General features: G+C 47.6%; 1 long non-coding RNA gene across 1 annotated transcript; it reads left to right on the top strand.

Annotated features, from left to right (window-relative positions):
- The first annotated feature begins 3,310 nt into the window (after positions 1-3,310).
- On the top strand, positions 3,311-5,038 carry LOC135305781 (uncharacterized). Its single transcript, XR_010366766.1, has 2 exons — positions 3,311-3,659; positions 4,117-5,038. It is a non-coding gene; the product is annotated as an uncharacterized LOC135305781 (long non-coding RNA).
- The last annotated feature ends 11,933 nt before the right edge of the window (positions 5,039-16,971 follow it).

Here is a 16,971-nt window from a genome sequence, read left to right as displayed (position 1 = left end):
TGTGGCCACAGTCCCTGTCCTGGCTGACAGTATGACTGATTTGGCTACTGTCAAACAGGAGAAAGCAGAGTAAACTAATGACAGAATGTTGTGATTCCATGGGCGCCCTTGCAGGATCCTCTGTAGCTGTCAGCCACCTACTCTGACACAGAGCCAGCACTGACCACCACGGAACAGTTTTCCCTGAAATATGGTGGGATTTGTTTTCCATTTGGCTTCAGCCTTTCAGCTCCTTCCTATCCTCACCTTTTCCTTCAGAGGTTTTTCCTTTTCCACTAAAGTCCATCTTCAAACCCGTGCTTCTGCCTGGCAGAAGGATCTGGGTTTGACTCTGGGAACACTCTCAGAGCTGACAGTGACAGGAGCTTGGTGCCCAGCCTCAGAACAAGGCCGGGTGACTCCGATCGCCAGCGCTCGGCACAGAGAGGCAGAGCCAGACGCGTCTGCTGCCGCTGCGGCCGTGCCAACCACAACCTGCACAGCCTTCACAGCCCCAGCGTGGGGCTGCCCCTTTGTGACACAATAGCCCATGGGGCTGCCCCTTTGTGATGCAATAGCCCGTGGCTCTCTCATTTCCATGGCTGCAAAACCCCACCCCAACTCCATCCCCTTCCCTTCCCAAGGGCAGCCAGCCCTGAGCCCAGCCTGGCCAGGCCTGAGGCTTTCACACTGTCTAGGAAGTAAACCCTTTCCAAAGCTACTTTTCAAGTCCTTTATTTCTGTAAATTCATTTCTGTAATTTATTTCTGTAATTCCCACTCAGATCTGGGTTGCAGCTGGTTGGTGTGGGAATTGGTTAATTTCTCTTCACATCAAACAAAGTGCTGGGACACAAAGAATGGCACCGGGCCGTGGAAGTAAAAGCAGCTTTGCACTCCCCAGTAGATGACCCCAGAATTCAGCTGGCCGATAGCTTTAGAGAACAAATTGACCATCCAAATATTCCACTTTTGCTCTGCTTCATTGTTCTAGGGGTTTATTCCCTGCTTGCTTTTTTGCATAAACACCCAAACCCAACATAAACATGATCTGCCTCAAAACATTTCTGATCTTGGCAGTTCCTGACAATTCAAACTTTTCATGATGGAAATAGCACAGGGCAGGTTATTCTGAAAAAAGTGGATAAAACTAATCCTGCTTGATTTGGCAAAACTAAGCCTGAGCCATGGGACCAGTGGGTCTGATCCCTTTTTCTGCATCTGCAATATTATTTCTTCAAGTCTCATGTCTCCTGTCTATTCAAAGAAGCTTTGCACTCTGCATCAGATGCCCCCAGTGTTCAGTGGGCCCATATCATCAGTGTATCTCTAGGGTGTAAACTGGCCATGCAAAGTTCTCCCTCATTGTGGCAGGGGTTTATTCCTGCTTGCTTTCCTGCAGACACACCCAAACCCAACATTGCAACACCTGCCTCAAAACAATTCTCATTTGGACTGTCTCTGAAAATTCAAACCTATACTCAGAGCGTTTCCCTGTCCCCAGGGCCAGGCTCCAAGGCTGGCCTCTCTCCTGCACAGAATGAAGAAGAGCTGCTGCCCTTGCCAGTGGCTCCGGGGTCTGGTGATCAGCGCTCTGAAGGCAGCTTTGTACACACCCTGCCCCCTGAGCTGAGCAGCATTCCTGGGCATTGGCACCACCTCTGCAGCCAACATCCTCCAGGACAGCTGCAGCAAGGAGATTGCAACAAGTGCTGGCTGAAGGAGTCTCCAGGCTGCGGCAGCCCTTCACCTGCTGGAATCATCTTGTGCTGCCATGGGAGAGCAAAGGGGGTGATGGGCTCTTTGAAAATGAGGGTGTCCTCCATGTGCTGCTGCTCGCTGGGCTGATACAGCTGCTGCTGCCTTCCCCCACAGCTGTGTCAGGAGCCTGCCTGGGAAAATAACATTGCCAGTGCCAGCCACTGATCCCTGCCATGGCCCTGCCCACAGGGCATCCTGCCCACCAAACCGCTCCAGTCAGGTGATGTCAGACAACATCAAAATACATTCAAACGATGCATTTCCCACTTTCTGGCAAAATCATGGCCATACAGTCCACGTGTTGGAGGCAGACTGCTGTTGGCAGAAGGGGGAAGCCCCAGCAGCTGCTCTCCCCATGGCTGGATGGCCATGGCAGCAGAGGCAAGCCTCCCACCATGCCCACTGCTGTAGAACCCAGTGCTTTGGAGTTGCTCCCACTCAACTCAGGCTGCTGCTACAGCAGCAGCATCACTTCACACATTTGATAACAGACTTGGAATGGCACACAGGACTTGCCCCAAGAAGTACAAAACATTTTTTTTAAAGTGGAGTGGGCAGGAGAGTTAGAATAGTTTGCTCCTTTTTAATACAAGCATACCTGATTTAAGCAGGGACACTGGGCTAATCATACTGGGGACCGGTTTGTAATTCTTGTCTCTAGCAATTCCCACCAGTTTGCAAGCATTTTTCACTAAGGGGTAGATAAGATTTTACAGCACATCCATGAGCAAGTCTGAGCCTGAAGTCAATGCACAAGAAAATACTCCCAAATCTGCCACCCATGAGAAAAGGAAGCAGAAAAGCAGATGAAACAAGTGCCATTGCAGCTAAATTGCCTGTATTTATCCCATGGTCCAACCTTCCTGTACAAAAGCACCTCAATTCAAACACACAGCTTAAGATCAAGGAATAAAAGTGCTTTGAGAACATTTAAAGCCTGATTCCTATTACTTTCAAGGAGAGGTCAATGCTAAATTCCTTAAAAACACAAATGCAGGTCTATTTGGGACTGCATCCTTCAAAAGCACAAATGGAGGTTTAGAATTGCAGAACTTTTTCCATTGGAAAAGACCTTTAAGATCATAGAGTCCTTCCCATAATCTGAGACTGCTGACACTGCCAAGGCCACCCCTAAAGCCTATCCCAGGACGGGATGCTATTGGCATTCTTGGCCACCTGGGCACCCTGGCTCTCAGCCACTGCCAACCAGCACCCCCAGGTGCTCTTCTGCTGGGCGGCTTCCCAGCCACTCTGCCCCCAGCCTGTAGCCATCCATAGGGGTGCTGTGGCCCCAGTGGAGGACGGGCACTTCACCTTGTTGAACCTCACGCAAGTGGCCTCAGCCCATGATCCAGCCTGTCCAGATCCCTCTGGCAGATCAGCACTCCCACCCAGCTTGGCATCGTCTGTAAACTGCCTGAGGTGCCCTTGATCCTCTCTTTCCCATCGTTGGCAAAGATGAGAAACACAACTGGTCCCAGTGCTGAGCCCTGGGGAACACCACCTGTGACCAGGCACCAGCTGGATTTAATTCCATTGAATTCCACCCATCCCTGGGCCTGGCCATCCTGACAGTTTTTACCCAGGGACGAGTGCACTAAGGTCTTCAGTCTTTTCCTCATCGTTTGTTCTGTGTTTCCACCCACATCCAGGAAAAGACAGAGATTCTCCTTAGCCCTCCTTTTCTTGCTGATGGATTTACAGAAGCATTTTTATCCTCTTTGCAATTTTCTAAGAAGAAATTCTCTACAGTGAGGCTGTTGAGGCACTGGGAACAAGTTGCCCAGAAGAGCTGTGGATGCCTAAGGAAGGGTTTGCATCTGCCCCTGCTCTCTCCACTCCCTTCTTAGTCATGACATGGGGGGCCTGAAGCAACTCCAGACTGAGGACAAGGTGAACATGGCTCAGGCTCACACAGAGGTGAGGGGGGAGCTGGGCCACTCTCTGCTGGGAGGAAGGGTCTTGTGGCAGCCCAGCCAGGCTGTGCACATTGCCAGGGAACAGCTGTGCCCTGCATGTGGCCCTGCAATGAGCTGTGCTGCTGCCAGTGCCCCGTGCAGCTGGAGGGCTGCTCAGCTGTGGGGCAGGCAGAGGAGCAGGAGGGTGCATGTGCAGCTGAGCCATTGCTGGAGAGCACAGGGCTCGGGGCTCCCTGCTGTCCCAGGGCAGCCCAGAGGCCAGGCTGTTCCTGGGGTAGCTCTGTGGAATTGGGGCAGGGTTTTTCCTATGGCCTACTCCAAGTGTCTGCCAGCAAGAGCATGTTTCCCTGTGCAGCTATTTAGAAGTTTCCAGGAAGTCTGTCCCATGAAATATGGAGTTTCAGATGATTTTCTTTTGTATTGCTGGCTCTGTTACATTTTGTGTCTCTCCTTTGCAGATCTGACTGCCTACAGCCTTACCAAGCAGTTTTCTCTGGACACTTCCAATGTTCTCTTACCCACAAAGTCTTTGTCTCCCATCCAGAAGAGCTCTAATTCCTCCAAGCTCAGGAAGAAGCTGCTGCCTGTCTGAAGAGTGTCACAAGAATAGGATTTATGTGTTCGGCTTCATAGTTAGAGATGGATTTACATTCTGATATTTAGATGTCATTTTGAATAAAGGTTTTGATTGTATCTTTCAATTTTGATAAAATATTTTTAATTCTATATATTTTATTTTGATGATTAGGAAAAAAATATTAATTGAAATAAGCCAAAACGAGAATGTGACACCAGGACATGCTAGCCTAGAGATTATGGCAGTGCAGCTCACTTCATGTGCCAGTGTCTCACCACATCCTCTCCTCACTGTGCATCTCCTCTTCCTCTTTTGCCATGTTTCCTTTCTGTCATTTGTGCTACTGTTTTTAAATTGACATTACAATAGGGCTACATATTGACATGTTTGGGGGACAATGGAACCAAAAGATCCTGTATGGTCAAAAGTTTTCTACCTGGATGTGTTCTGTGCTCAACAAAAACCTGAGCAAAGAAACCAAGAGAAGTGTGCCCAAATGCCAAAGCTTTGCTCCTTTGCAATCTCACACAGATCTGGCTCACAGGTGACTTCAGGCACAATTTCATAGGTAAGAAGAGGATGTGTATTTCACTGGGAAAAGATGCCCTACTTTGGAAAAGTCATGTGCATGTGGATTTACCCAGGACAGCAGTCCAACAGTGTTTTTTGCAACTTGCTTGCCAAGGGATGAGTGGGCTGTGAGGCCAATAACAAGTGACAAGGGTTCCTCAAATCTATTGCCACTGCAGCCTGGGTGCCCTTCTGCCCAGGGTTATGGGATCATTTGTTCCCATGGACCGGTGCTTGCCAGGGTAATGAATTCCTGCATAGCTGGAACAAGCAATTCTGGATTACACTCCAGCTCTTGGTGGGCTGCATGATCATTGACAATGCTGCCTTTCCAGAAATTATTCTACAGTTTCCTTTCATAGTCATTTGAAGATTTAAACTTCACATTTCAATTTGTTTTGCCTTCTGGGCCCAGTGCAAACTGTAACCTTTTGACAGCAAAGTCCTCATGGTTGCCAGCTTCTGATGTTCTAGAAGAAACTGCATGTGAATGTGTTAATTGAGTTTTCTGAAGGAAAACTCTGTCTGACTCTGTGTCACGTGGCTGCATGTGTTGGCATAGCTATGGGTCTAGTCCTGGCCTAGTAAAGCCCAGGCAGGGTGGCATGTTGCAGGGAAAACAAGTCCACGAGCTTATGGGGTTACCATCACCAGCAGAGCAGATGTGTCCTTTGGGGATTTCTCTGGAGACAAAATTAGGGAAACATGAACAGAAACATGAACATCCACCAACAGGAATGATGCATGGCCCTCCTGCTGCTGCTTCAGAGCTCTGGGAAGTGCAGACCTGGGTATTACCAATGGGAACACTTAATTAGCATTTCATGCTCCTTCAAGATGCCCAGATCTCAGGGCTTTTAGTTTCAAAGCAGCCACTGTACTGGCTCTAAGGAAGAACAGTAAAGGGAAAGAGCGATTTCCAGCCTTGCAGGTGTGTGGGGAAAACCTGGAGTGTCTGCGTCAAAAGATGAATGGGAAGAGTGCAATTGCCAAAGCCAAAGCTTTGTTAGGATAGCAGGGTCAGTTCTTTACTGCCTGATTGCATGGAAATCATTTGGGAACCTCCTTTCTGTATCTCGTGCAGAAAAGGAGATCTTAATAATACCATGCTACTTAAAAACACATTGTGATGCAGATCTGTAGTGATTCACAATGAAGCAGACTGCCTGCTTTGTCACTGCCAGCCCTGGGGACCCTGCAAGAGACCGTAGGGTATGCCGTGCCTGTTTTATATCCAAGCAAAGCTTGAGTTTGCTTATTAGTGTGGAATAAATACAAGGGTAATAAAAAGGGACAATTAAACTGGTGACTTTGGAGGATATGCTCATGCTTTCACACATCAGTCCTGTACCTCATGCTCCCAAGGCTTGTTACACATCATGAAATATTTCAATATAAAAACACAGCTCCTGTGTTACATCTGAATAAAATTGCATCAGTTCATCAAGAATTCTGGTGTCAAGAACAAGACAAAAGCCGCCTGACACTCACTTGCAGCTGTCCTGGATTTCTGCAGCCCTTTGTGAAACGCTGCTGTGGCCAGAGTGTTTGGAGTTGGTTTGGGCCTTTATGAGAGATCTGTGTAACAGCATGCTGGGCTCTCCTGGCAGAAAACTGTCCAAGCCCAGGGACATGGTGCCAGCAGGTGTGGAGCAGCCCCGCTCCCAGCCCGAGAGCGTGAGCTGATCCACGCCGGGGAGAAAAGACACCGAGGGGCTCCAGCCCAGCTGCTTCACCTGCCGTGACGGGTCCACAGAGCTCTGCCTCTGGGAGAAAGTCAACGCTGGACAAGCATGGAGCTTTCATCTGCTGCTGGAGCTGCTCCGTGACAGCTCCTGCTCTTCCTGAGGGAGAACCCAGCACCACCTTGTAACGCGTGTCCAGGGGGGATTTTCCTCCAGCATTCTGGGTCTTTGTCCCAGCAGGGGGACGGTGAGGTCTGGCAGTTTGATATCTAGAAGTCACTGGCCTTTTTGCTTGCTTTTCAGCCATTCCGCTTCTTAATAAACTGTTGCAATTTTTTTCCACTTTCATCTATTAGTATTCATTTCCTGTTACTGGAAGGGGATTGTTGGAACACTTTAGAGGAGACGACTCATTGCAGAGTATCCTGTATTAAGTTCTCCCAAACTGTGTGAGACACATGGCTTCACACAGGAGCAGCCCCAAGGCTGCTGAGGGGAAGGCACAGAGGAAGACAAACCCAGTATTTCTGTGGGGAATTCCTTGACACCAAACCAACCTGAGTTGTCCAACAGCTGACCTGACATTTTGAGACATGGGCCAAAGGGGAAAGCTTGCAGTGTGTTTGGTCCAGGCCGGGTCATGCTCAAGGCAAAGGTGTGTCAGTGCACTTGGCTCCTTCTCTCCTCATTGTGTCCAGCACACACAGGAGCCCAGAGCTCCTGCAGATACCATCACAGCACTCAGTGGGAGCAACTTGTGTCCAGTGCTCACATAGAGCCGTGTCCAACACTGCACCTCATTGGAATGAGGAACTGTTCCAGCTCTTTTAGGAGCTAAGGAGGTTTGGCCTTCAGATCAGCTCCTTCCCAGCTCTTGATTTGCTGCCCTGGCTGAGCTGCTGCTTGTGGCAACACTTGTTGCACAGCTGCCAGCCCTGCTCTGCTGGCCAGCAGCCACTGCAGGAGCTTGTGCTAGTGACATCGAACCTTTCATATCTTCCTCAGGAAAGCTCAGGGCAGAACTTGTCAAAAGAGCATTGCCTGGGCCATGCCTTTGACATTAAATCTCTCCTCTGTGCTTGGTGCCACACACAGTAAATATCTGAGGAAGCAAGTTTTCTGCTCCAGAAATTTCTTAAATCAATCAGTTAAACTGTAACAGAACACGATTTGGGATGTGTAATCTCACTTTAATTCATTTGCAGAAAGCTTCAGAGAGCTGTGTGACCTAAATGACCTTGCCACCAAGAACTCAGAAAAATGGGAGAGATGGAATCAGTAGCACAAGGATCTGCATTGTGATTCTCCCACAGGCCTGAGGACACGGCCCACTTCCACTGGGCCATGGCTTTTTACCCTACATCAAAACCTCGTGCTTCAGATTGTGGTGGTGAATGGCCCCGGCCTTGTCCGGCCACACGGTGACCTGAGAAATGCTTGTCAGGCCTGGGCCTTGCTGAACAGCCCCTGGGCCCAGCTCCTCTTGAGCTTCCCAGAGACACCGAGCGCTGCCAGGCACTTGTGCTGTCTGACCAGCTCCTGGGGTGTCCTGTGAACTGCCTTGGAAACCGCTTTTCCTGCCTCAATGGCATGACATCCTCCTTCTCCCACTCTCAGAGCCAGGCTGCTGACCCACGGTGCGGCCACGATGAAGCGTTGATGGCTGAGGCCCCTCGCCTGTGGCCCATGAACAGCGCTCCCAAAGGAGGCCCTTGGGGCTCTCCTGGAGCCCAGAGGTGCCAGCAGCAACCTCCCTCTGAGTGGGGCCTCGCAGAGCCAGCGCGCTCTCAAGCTTGCTGCACTGGCAGCATGACTGAGCAGCCATGGATCCTGGGCCAAGAGCCCACTCCTGGAGGCTCCAGTTTAACCACTGCTCAGCTCCAGTGCTGTCAAGCTTTTAGGCCATATTCCTTTTGATCCTTGTCCTTTCTGTCCCTTTCTCAAATGCACCTAAACACATACACACACACACACACCACACACACACACACACACACATAATTCTCATAATGTTTCTCATTTGATTGACTGAATTTTGTTCCTTGCTTTTTTCCCCATGTTGTTCCTTAACCAAGTAGTAAGTAATAATGTGAATGTTGCCAATGAATTTTCTTGAGCTGTTGCTTAATATTCTATCTGGTTTTTACTGAACCTTGCCTGAGAATTTTTAAGCAATCTCAGACACTTGTTCATACCAAGCCTTGGGAGCATGATGTGCAGGATTGACACTGGAAAGCAAGAGAGTCATTCAAGAGGGATGAGTTTAACTGTCCATTTTATTACTCTTCTATTTATTTCACTCTAATAAGCCAAGCCAAACTTTTCTTGGAGGCAGAATGTGTGTGGGAGGCACTACAATATTATCCCATAGCTCTGGACTGAATGGCACCCAGACTTGGGCTGCACAAGCTGGGGAAAAAGATGTTCCTGGCTTGAACTTCCTTCCTCTCCTCTCAACAACTGAAAACAAAAATATAAAACAATAAACTATAATTAAAATGAAATCAATTATAATAAAAATGAAATATTTTTTCTTACGATACTCCAATGATTCAAGCCAAAACAACAATAACTATTACTATAATATTACCAATAAATATAAATAAATTATATACTAAGAAATATTTTCTGAAAGTTTTAATGCAATAACTAATATACTTTAGATTAAAAATATCTAAAAAAACTAACATACAGTCTAACACGCCTTAGTAAAACAATTCATATTACAAACATACTAAACACAAAACCAAGCACCACTAGAATTTCTCCTACATTTTAACCAAACAATTAAACTTGAATAACACCCTTAAGTACTCTAAAACAATTCCCATTATTTTTTAATATTTAATTGTAGGTGAGTGCTATATTTGGATATTGGTTTTTGGATTGTTTGGGTTAGATGATTTAAAAAATGGGATTTTTATAGCAAATTAATCAGCTGAGAAGGCAGCACTCTGCAAACTGAACTGACTGAAAATGAATGGGACAGAAATCAGTAACTTTGAAAGTTTTATTTGCTGTCAAATACATCCCACCCAGCCAGCCCCACACAATCCCCATCCCACCGCTCCCAATTGGGATCCCACTGCTCCCAATCCCTTTCCAACCCCATCTCACCCTGGTGGTTGTGGAATGGAGTGAGTTTGGCCTGGGATTGAGTTTTTTTGAGGAGGGAACAAGCAATTTGAGGAGGGATTGAGCCTTTAGGGGTTAAAATTCAGTTGTTTTCAGTGGGATTTGAGTGGTTTTGAGGTGACAGATCCCTCTTGGCTTTTGGAGGGCAAAGAGAGGAAGAAAAGAAAAAAATTAAAGCCAAACCAAAAGGAGAAGCAGGCAGGTGTGTTCCCAAAAGGGATCACAGGGAATGTGGGTCACCAGGGCTGTGCCCAGCGTGGGTCCTGCAGTGGGGGATGGAGCTGGAGCAGCGCACGAAGCTCTTCCCGCACTCGGGGCACTCGCAGGGCTTCCCTCACCTGTGCCTCCGTTGGTGCTGGGTCAAGTGAGAGCTCCTGGAGAAGCTCTTCCCACACTGGGGACACTCGTAGGGCCTCTCCCCAGTGTGGATCTTTTGGTGGACAATCAGGCTGGAATGCTGGCTGAAGCTTTTCCCACACTGCCCACACTCATAGGGCCATTCCCCAGTGTGGGTCCTCCGGTGGCTGATCAGGTGGGAGCTCTGCCTGAAGCTTTTCCCACATTCCTCACACTGGTGGGGCCTCTCCCCAGTGTGGATGAGCCGGTGCCTGATGAGGGTGGAGTTGCACCTGAAGCCCTGCCTGCAGTCGGGGCAGCGGAAGGGCCTCTCCTCTGTGTGCGTGCGCTGGTGCAGGAGGAGACTGGAGCTGCTCTGAAACCTCTTCCTGCACTGATCACACTCGTAGGGCCGTTCCCCAGTGTGGCTCCTCTGGTGCACGATCAGGTGGGAGCTCCACCTGAAGCTCTTCCCACACTCCTCGCACTTGTGGGGCTTCTCCCCGTCAGGAACCTCCTCGTGGACCACCAGCTCCAAGCTCTGGCTCCATCTCCGGCCACCTTCCCGGCCCAGGCTGGCTCTTTCCCCCTCAGATCCCCGCCATCTGCGTTTGCAGCCCCTCCTCGTGCAGCATCTCCAGGGCTTTTCCTCCCTGTTGGGTTCCTGCACCGTGGAGCCGCTCAAAATGGCCTCTGCCACGAGGTTCTGCCGCGGGGATTTGTCCTCCCTGCTCTCCATGCTCAGCTCCTGCTCTGGGGGAGGAAGGACAAGGACAGGATGGCATTTGCCTGCGGGCCACAGGCAAGGGCAAGGAGATGCCCCCAGGCTGTCCTGCAGCCGGGGCGGTGCTGGGCTGGGAGATGGAGCAGGAGAGAGAGGGAAAGGGGCACTGACTTCCTCGTCCCCTGCCTCAGTGTTCAGGGACATATTCCTCTCTCTCACTGCCTCACAAGAAGTTACAATGGGAAATCCTGGTTTGGGGAAAACAAGGGATGAGCACATTGACTTTGAAAGTCTTTCCACCCAAGTCCCTCTCTACAAGTCACCTGCCGGGGTCGGCTGTTGCTTGTCTTTGCCCCAGCTCGGGAAAAAGTGGTTCTGGGTAGGCCGTGCTCTCGAAGAAGGAGTCTGGACTCTTGCTTTAGGTCTTCAGTTGAGTTTATTATTTCTTATCTACAAAGATTTTCTGTCTGTCCAGCCGAGGTCTGATCAGCAAGACAGCCAAAGGCACTCTCTCCCGCCCACGAGGCGGTTGTCTCTTTTATAATGAAAATTACGTATTAGATATTTACCTTTAATTCCCAATACTTTCTGCCCTTGTTGGCAAGTGTACTCTTTCTATGAACCAATCCACACATGCCAACATCATCCTGAACATGGATGCCAAAGAGAAGAAAGAAGAAGGACAGGGCACGCCCAAATTCCTCCATCTTGGGACTCCTGATCCATGCACAGAATTCTAGGCCCCCCTGTACAATACATTCTAACTTAAGTTCTAACAAGTGAATAACATCCCCTCACCATTCAGACCTGAAATTCTCTCATCTCCTCACCTTCAGGTGTCATTTCTTTAAAAGGATCAAAGTCAAGCCACCAGGTACTTTTGGCAACATTCCAGGGCCTCTGAGCCCCCCAAGGGTTGTCTCGGTAGCTCTGGACATCCGGAGTGATGTACCGAGTTCCCACATCTCCCCCTTCTGTTTGCACCAAAAGCACCGTCTTTGCAACTCGACTCATGACACCCCATACGCACAAAAGAATGCATGGAATTACAATCAAGAGGACTATGAGAATCACCAAAATTTGAAACCCTATCTTTAAAAATTCTTTTTCCAAAGGTGAAAGATCAAAAAACTTTGCCATGTCCTCAATCCAAGATCCAGTGATCTCACCAAGTTTCTTCACACTCTCCTCTATTTTTTCGATATTTTCATGAATTGACCTGGAATGGTCGGAGAGATTCATACAGCACATTCCTTCAAATTCTTTGCACCCATGGCCGTGAGCAAGCAAAAGATAATCAATTGCTGCTCTGTTTTGCAGAGTTGCCTGTCTTACACTGTTCATGTCTTGCAACATGTCACTCAGTGCAAAAGAGACTGATTGAGCATGCTTGCTCAGCCAACAACCCATACGATCCAATTGAGTCAAAGCAACCCCTGATGCTGCCTGAGGTGAGAAAATTGCTGTCGCAATTCTCCTTGCCTTGTTCCAAGTGTAAACCCTGTCATCACAATTCTCATCGAAATGCTGTAAAGATCTTTTTTCTTTATGTTTTTGTTCTCTCTGCATCTTTAAATCTGGTGTCAGCATTGAAATTCTTCCAATGCTGCATGGACCTCCCTTGGCATTCGTAGGAATACCGTGCCAAATCCTGTCTCCGCAAATCAAAAAGAATCCCCTTGGCAGTTGCACTGGGACTTGGAGTGACCCTTTGTCTGTCACCATGGTGTTGTTGCACCAGGCTGACGCATTTCTGTAGAATTCATGACTGGGAGTGACATCAATAGTTTTGTTTGGCTTTGCTGTACCTGAAATCTCAAATTTCATGCATACATTCATTGTCATGGACCCAAAAATCTCCAATTCCTGAGGTTCGGAAGAAGCCACAGGAAGAGAATGTGTCCAAGTACACCATTCATTCACAGGATCTTTAACAACCTGTGAGATCTCGATTGCAGTGTGTCCTGGAATTGGCCATTCACTCACTGGCAATCCAATCATGCATGCTGAAAATGGCCTCCCTGGTCTGGAGTGCGTCAGGCAAACGCTATCTAAATCTGCTGCCTGGGCTAAAGCTTCCCAAACATTTTTTTCTGGCTGATTGACTGGTAAATTTGCTTTGTTGTTCAACACCATTGGCAATGAGACAAAACACATGAACATTGCAAAGTTCATCACCCCACCTTTCTGACTAAATATCATCATTTTCCACCCAAAGTTTCACAGAAAACCCCCCAAAGTCTTTTATTCTTCTGTTTCTTCTAGGTTATTGCTTGTAGTTTGAGTCTCCTCCTCCATCTGAGTACTTGTCTCTCTGTTTCTGGGATCTGTGTTCTTTTGTTCTTGCGTTCGAAATGGCTTCACGTGTCGTGCCGACACCCACTTCGGACCTTGCTCTGTGGAAACACAAGCGAAACCCTTGCCCCAAGTGATTAGTTTGAAAGGACCTTCTATCTGTCCTGATTCTGGGTTTCTGATCAGAACTAAAGGATTCTCCCTTAGTCTTGCCTGTGAACTGTTTGAGAATTGTCTCAAGATTGGAGGATTGGGTTCTGAAGATGAACTATTTAGGAAATTCAACACATACAATGCTTTATTTAATTTCATGTGTGGCGTCGCCTCTGGCTCCCCCCTCCTCTGTCTATCTAGAAGGGATTTTAACGTATGGTGTGTTCTTTCAATGATTGCTTGACCTGTAGGTGTGTGTGGAATACCAAAGGTATGTCTGACACCCCATTTTTTCAAAAATTTGTCAAGCACCTTGCCAGTATAAGTTGGACCATTATCTGTTTTTATTTCTTGAGGCACGCCCAATGACGCAAATGCTTGTAGAAAGTGTCGACAAGCATGGTCTGCTGTTTCCCCTGCATGTGCTGAAGCAAAGACTGCTCCCGAAAATGTATCTACTGAAACGTGAACATTTTTGAGCCTCCCAAATGAGGGATATGTTGTGACATCTGTTTGCCATAGCTGAAGACTTTCCAGTCCTCGTGGATTGACCGCTCCTGTTGAAGCTGGCGGCTGTACAAGTTGACAATCTGGACAAGCATTGATGATCTCTCTCGCCTGAGTTTTTGTGAGATGAAAGGATTCCATCAATGCATGTGCATTCTGATGAAAAAAACTATGACTCAATTTTGCCTGCTCAAAAATGTCTGGGAGTGTCTGTGAAATGGGCATTGTCAACCTGTCTGCTCGAGCATTCCCCTCTGCTAAAAATCCTGGAAGTGTTGTGTGAGCTCTGATGTGTGTGATAAAATATTCATGTTCCCTATTTTCTAACAAAGTTTTCATGCTCACTAAAAATGAATACAATATTTCATTATTGGTCTCTTTTAAGAGTGAACTTTCCAAGCGTCTGACTACTCCCGCGACATATGCGGAATCCGTAATCAAATTGAGAGGTTGTTCAAACAATTGAAATGCTCAAGTGACTGCTGCCAATTCCACAATTTGTGGAGAACCTTGAATCATCCTCACATCTGAGTCCCATTTCCCTGTCTCTGAGTTCACCCATGTGATCACTGACTTGTGTGTCTTCCCTGAGCCATCAGTAAATACTGTGATCCCGTCCAGAGGTTCTTCACTTATTCTCGGCTTTGCTCTGTAACATATTTGTGACTGCAGCACTCTGTGTTGCGGAAAATGAATTGTGCAAGTTCCTGGGAAAGCTAACAATGCAATTATTAAGTCTTTTGATTTCTGCATCGCCCATTTAAAATAATCTTTTTTCAATGGTAAATGAATGATTGAAAATTCTTGTCCTGCCATTGTCAGCAACCTTGTTTTCCCCTTGATGATGATTTGCGCCATCATTTCTAGATCTGTAAGAATTGTTTTTGAAGGCCTGTATGGTAGAAAAATCCATTCTATAATTATCAAAGAATCTCTTTGGGATGAATCCCATTGAAAGATCAAACCGTGGAACTGTGTTTTCTCTCCCAGCACTGCCAACTCAAAAGGCAATGATTCAACGAACCGATGTGCTTGACGCTTTTGAACAGCATCTGTGATTTTTTCCAATTCCTTCTTTGCCTCTTGCGTGAGTGTCCTGGGAGATCGAATGTCTGTGTCTCCTCTCAAAAGATTGAGCAACGCTGGAATATCGTTGTTTGTGATCCCTAGAATTGGTCTCATCCAATTGATTTCTCCCAAAAGTTGTTGCACATCATGCAGATTGTTGACTTTTGTGCTGATCTCCATCTTTTGGGGTTTTATCGTTCTCTCTGAGATTTTCCACCCTAAATATGTCCAAGGTGCAATCTCCTGAATTTTTGAAACACTGATTTCCAAACCTGCCTTTTGCACCTCTGTGATCACACAGTCACGAGCTTTTTGCAGCTCCTGTTGTGTTGACGCTGCAATGAGCAAATCGTCCATATAATGAATAATCTTCACCTGCGGGAATTTCTTCCGTGCCGGTGACAAAGCTCGTGCCACGTACCATTGACAAATTGTCGGCGAGTTTTTCAGACCTTGTGGAAGTACCACCCAATGGTATCGTTGCAAAGGTACTTCCTTGTTGATACTTGGAACGGAAAAGGCAAGTCTTGGTGCATCATCCGGATGAAGTGGAATGCTGAAAAAACAATCCTTGAGATCGATGATCACGAGTTGCCAATCTCTGGGAATCATCGAAACTGATGGAAGTCCCAACTGAAGAGGTCCCATGTCCTCAATGACTTCATTGATCTTTCTGAGATCATGCAACAGCCTCCATTTACCTGATAGTTTCTTTTTGATGACAAACACTGGAGAATTCCAAGGGCTGCCTGTTGGCTTGATGTGTCCCCTCTCCAATCGCCGTTGGACCAGGTTCTTCAACGCACTCAACTTTTCTCGTTCAAGGGGCCACTGATCCACCCAAACCGGATCATCTGTTTTCCAAGTCAGTTTCAGTGTGGCGAGTGCCGCAGTGACCCCAATTAAAAATCCATCTCGATCTTCGTCCCCCACTGAGCTAACAAATCTCTTCCCCAAACTGTGATTGGCTTTTGCACAACAAACGGACGAATGATCGCTGTTTTGTTTCCCGGTCCTGTGACAACAATAGAATTCTCACTCTGCAGACATAGAGAAGCTCCCCCTATGCCTGAGAGAGATCCCAGAGGCACAATCAAATTCCAATCACGGGGCCAAAAGATGTACGATATTACTGTGACATCTGCTCCCGTGTCAAGCATTCCTCTGACCACTATTGTTCTGTCCCCACAAGTCAACTGACATGTGAGTGTGGGTCGATCTCCACCTATGTGTTTGATCCACGTGGCATGAATTTCAACATTTTCCCTCAGAGGATGCCCTTCCTCATCAAAGATTGACAAAACCTGCCCAATGGCATGTGGTGGCAATGCAAAAGCTCTCGCAACTTGAGTGTTTTCCGCCACGATCAACGGTGGACGGAGGGCTTTTGCTAGAACTGTTAATTCTGTATTTCTGTCTGCTGATATAACGGATGGATAAACAATGAGTCCCAGGATACTACTTCTGTCCTGCCCTACTATTAAAAAATCTTGGTTTTTGTCCGAATGTCCATAGACACCTGTTGGTATCTCCGCATGACTTTCGTCCAAGAAACACACTAGTCTGGGAGCTGCCAATGTGCATTGCGCTCCTGGTGGAAGAAGGTCTGGGTCGCTGGAGAGTCTGCTGAGGACTTTGCTGAGGGTGTCTGCTTGATGCTCTCCGATGACTGTCCTGCCTGCTCTTGTGTCATCACCATCACTTGTGTCGTTGCGCGCTGGCGATTTGTGTGCGCGCTCTTTTTCCCGTTTCCCGGATGTGGTAAAGGATTTCCTTCCACATCCGTCTGAGAATAACATTCTTTCACAGAGTGTCTTCCTCTTCCGCATCGTGCGCAAAGTGGTTTTTGCATCTGCGCTTGTGCGTGTGCTTGTGGGCAATTCTTCTTAAAATGTCCAAATGCTCCACACTTGTAGCACTGTCCTCCTGGTGGATTGCTTTTCTTTTGGATGGTTGCAAGAATTTCATTCTGCTGTTGAAATATTTTGTCCAGCATCTCTTCTTCTGATTGTTTTCCCGAGTGTTCTCTCAGCTGGTTTTCCCACTCTCAATTCATCTCTCACGATCGACGCAACATGCTGAGGCGTTCCCACCTTGCTGCATGCTTCCACCATCTCTGCCAAGGATGGCCGTCCTGGCATTGCAGTGATGACCCGTTGACAATCCGGGTTGGCATTGCCGAATGCGAGACTCTCCAAGAGTGGTCGTTTCGCAGCTTCGATGGTGACCTGTCGATCCACCGCTTGCGTGAGTCGATCTATGA

The sequence above is a fragment of the Passer domesticus genome, chromosome 8 (genome assembly GCF_036417665.1).
Source record: "Passer domesticus isolate bPasDom1 chromosome 8, bPasDom1.hap1, whole genome shotgun sequence".
Classification (NCBI taxonomy): domain Eukaryota; kingdom Metazoa; phylum Chordata; class Aves; order Passeriformes; family Passeridae; genus Passer; species Passer domesticus.
This window is presented reverse-complemented; position numbering and strand designations above follow the sequence as displayed.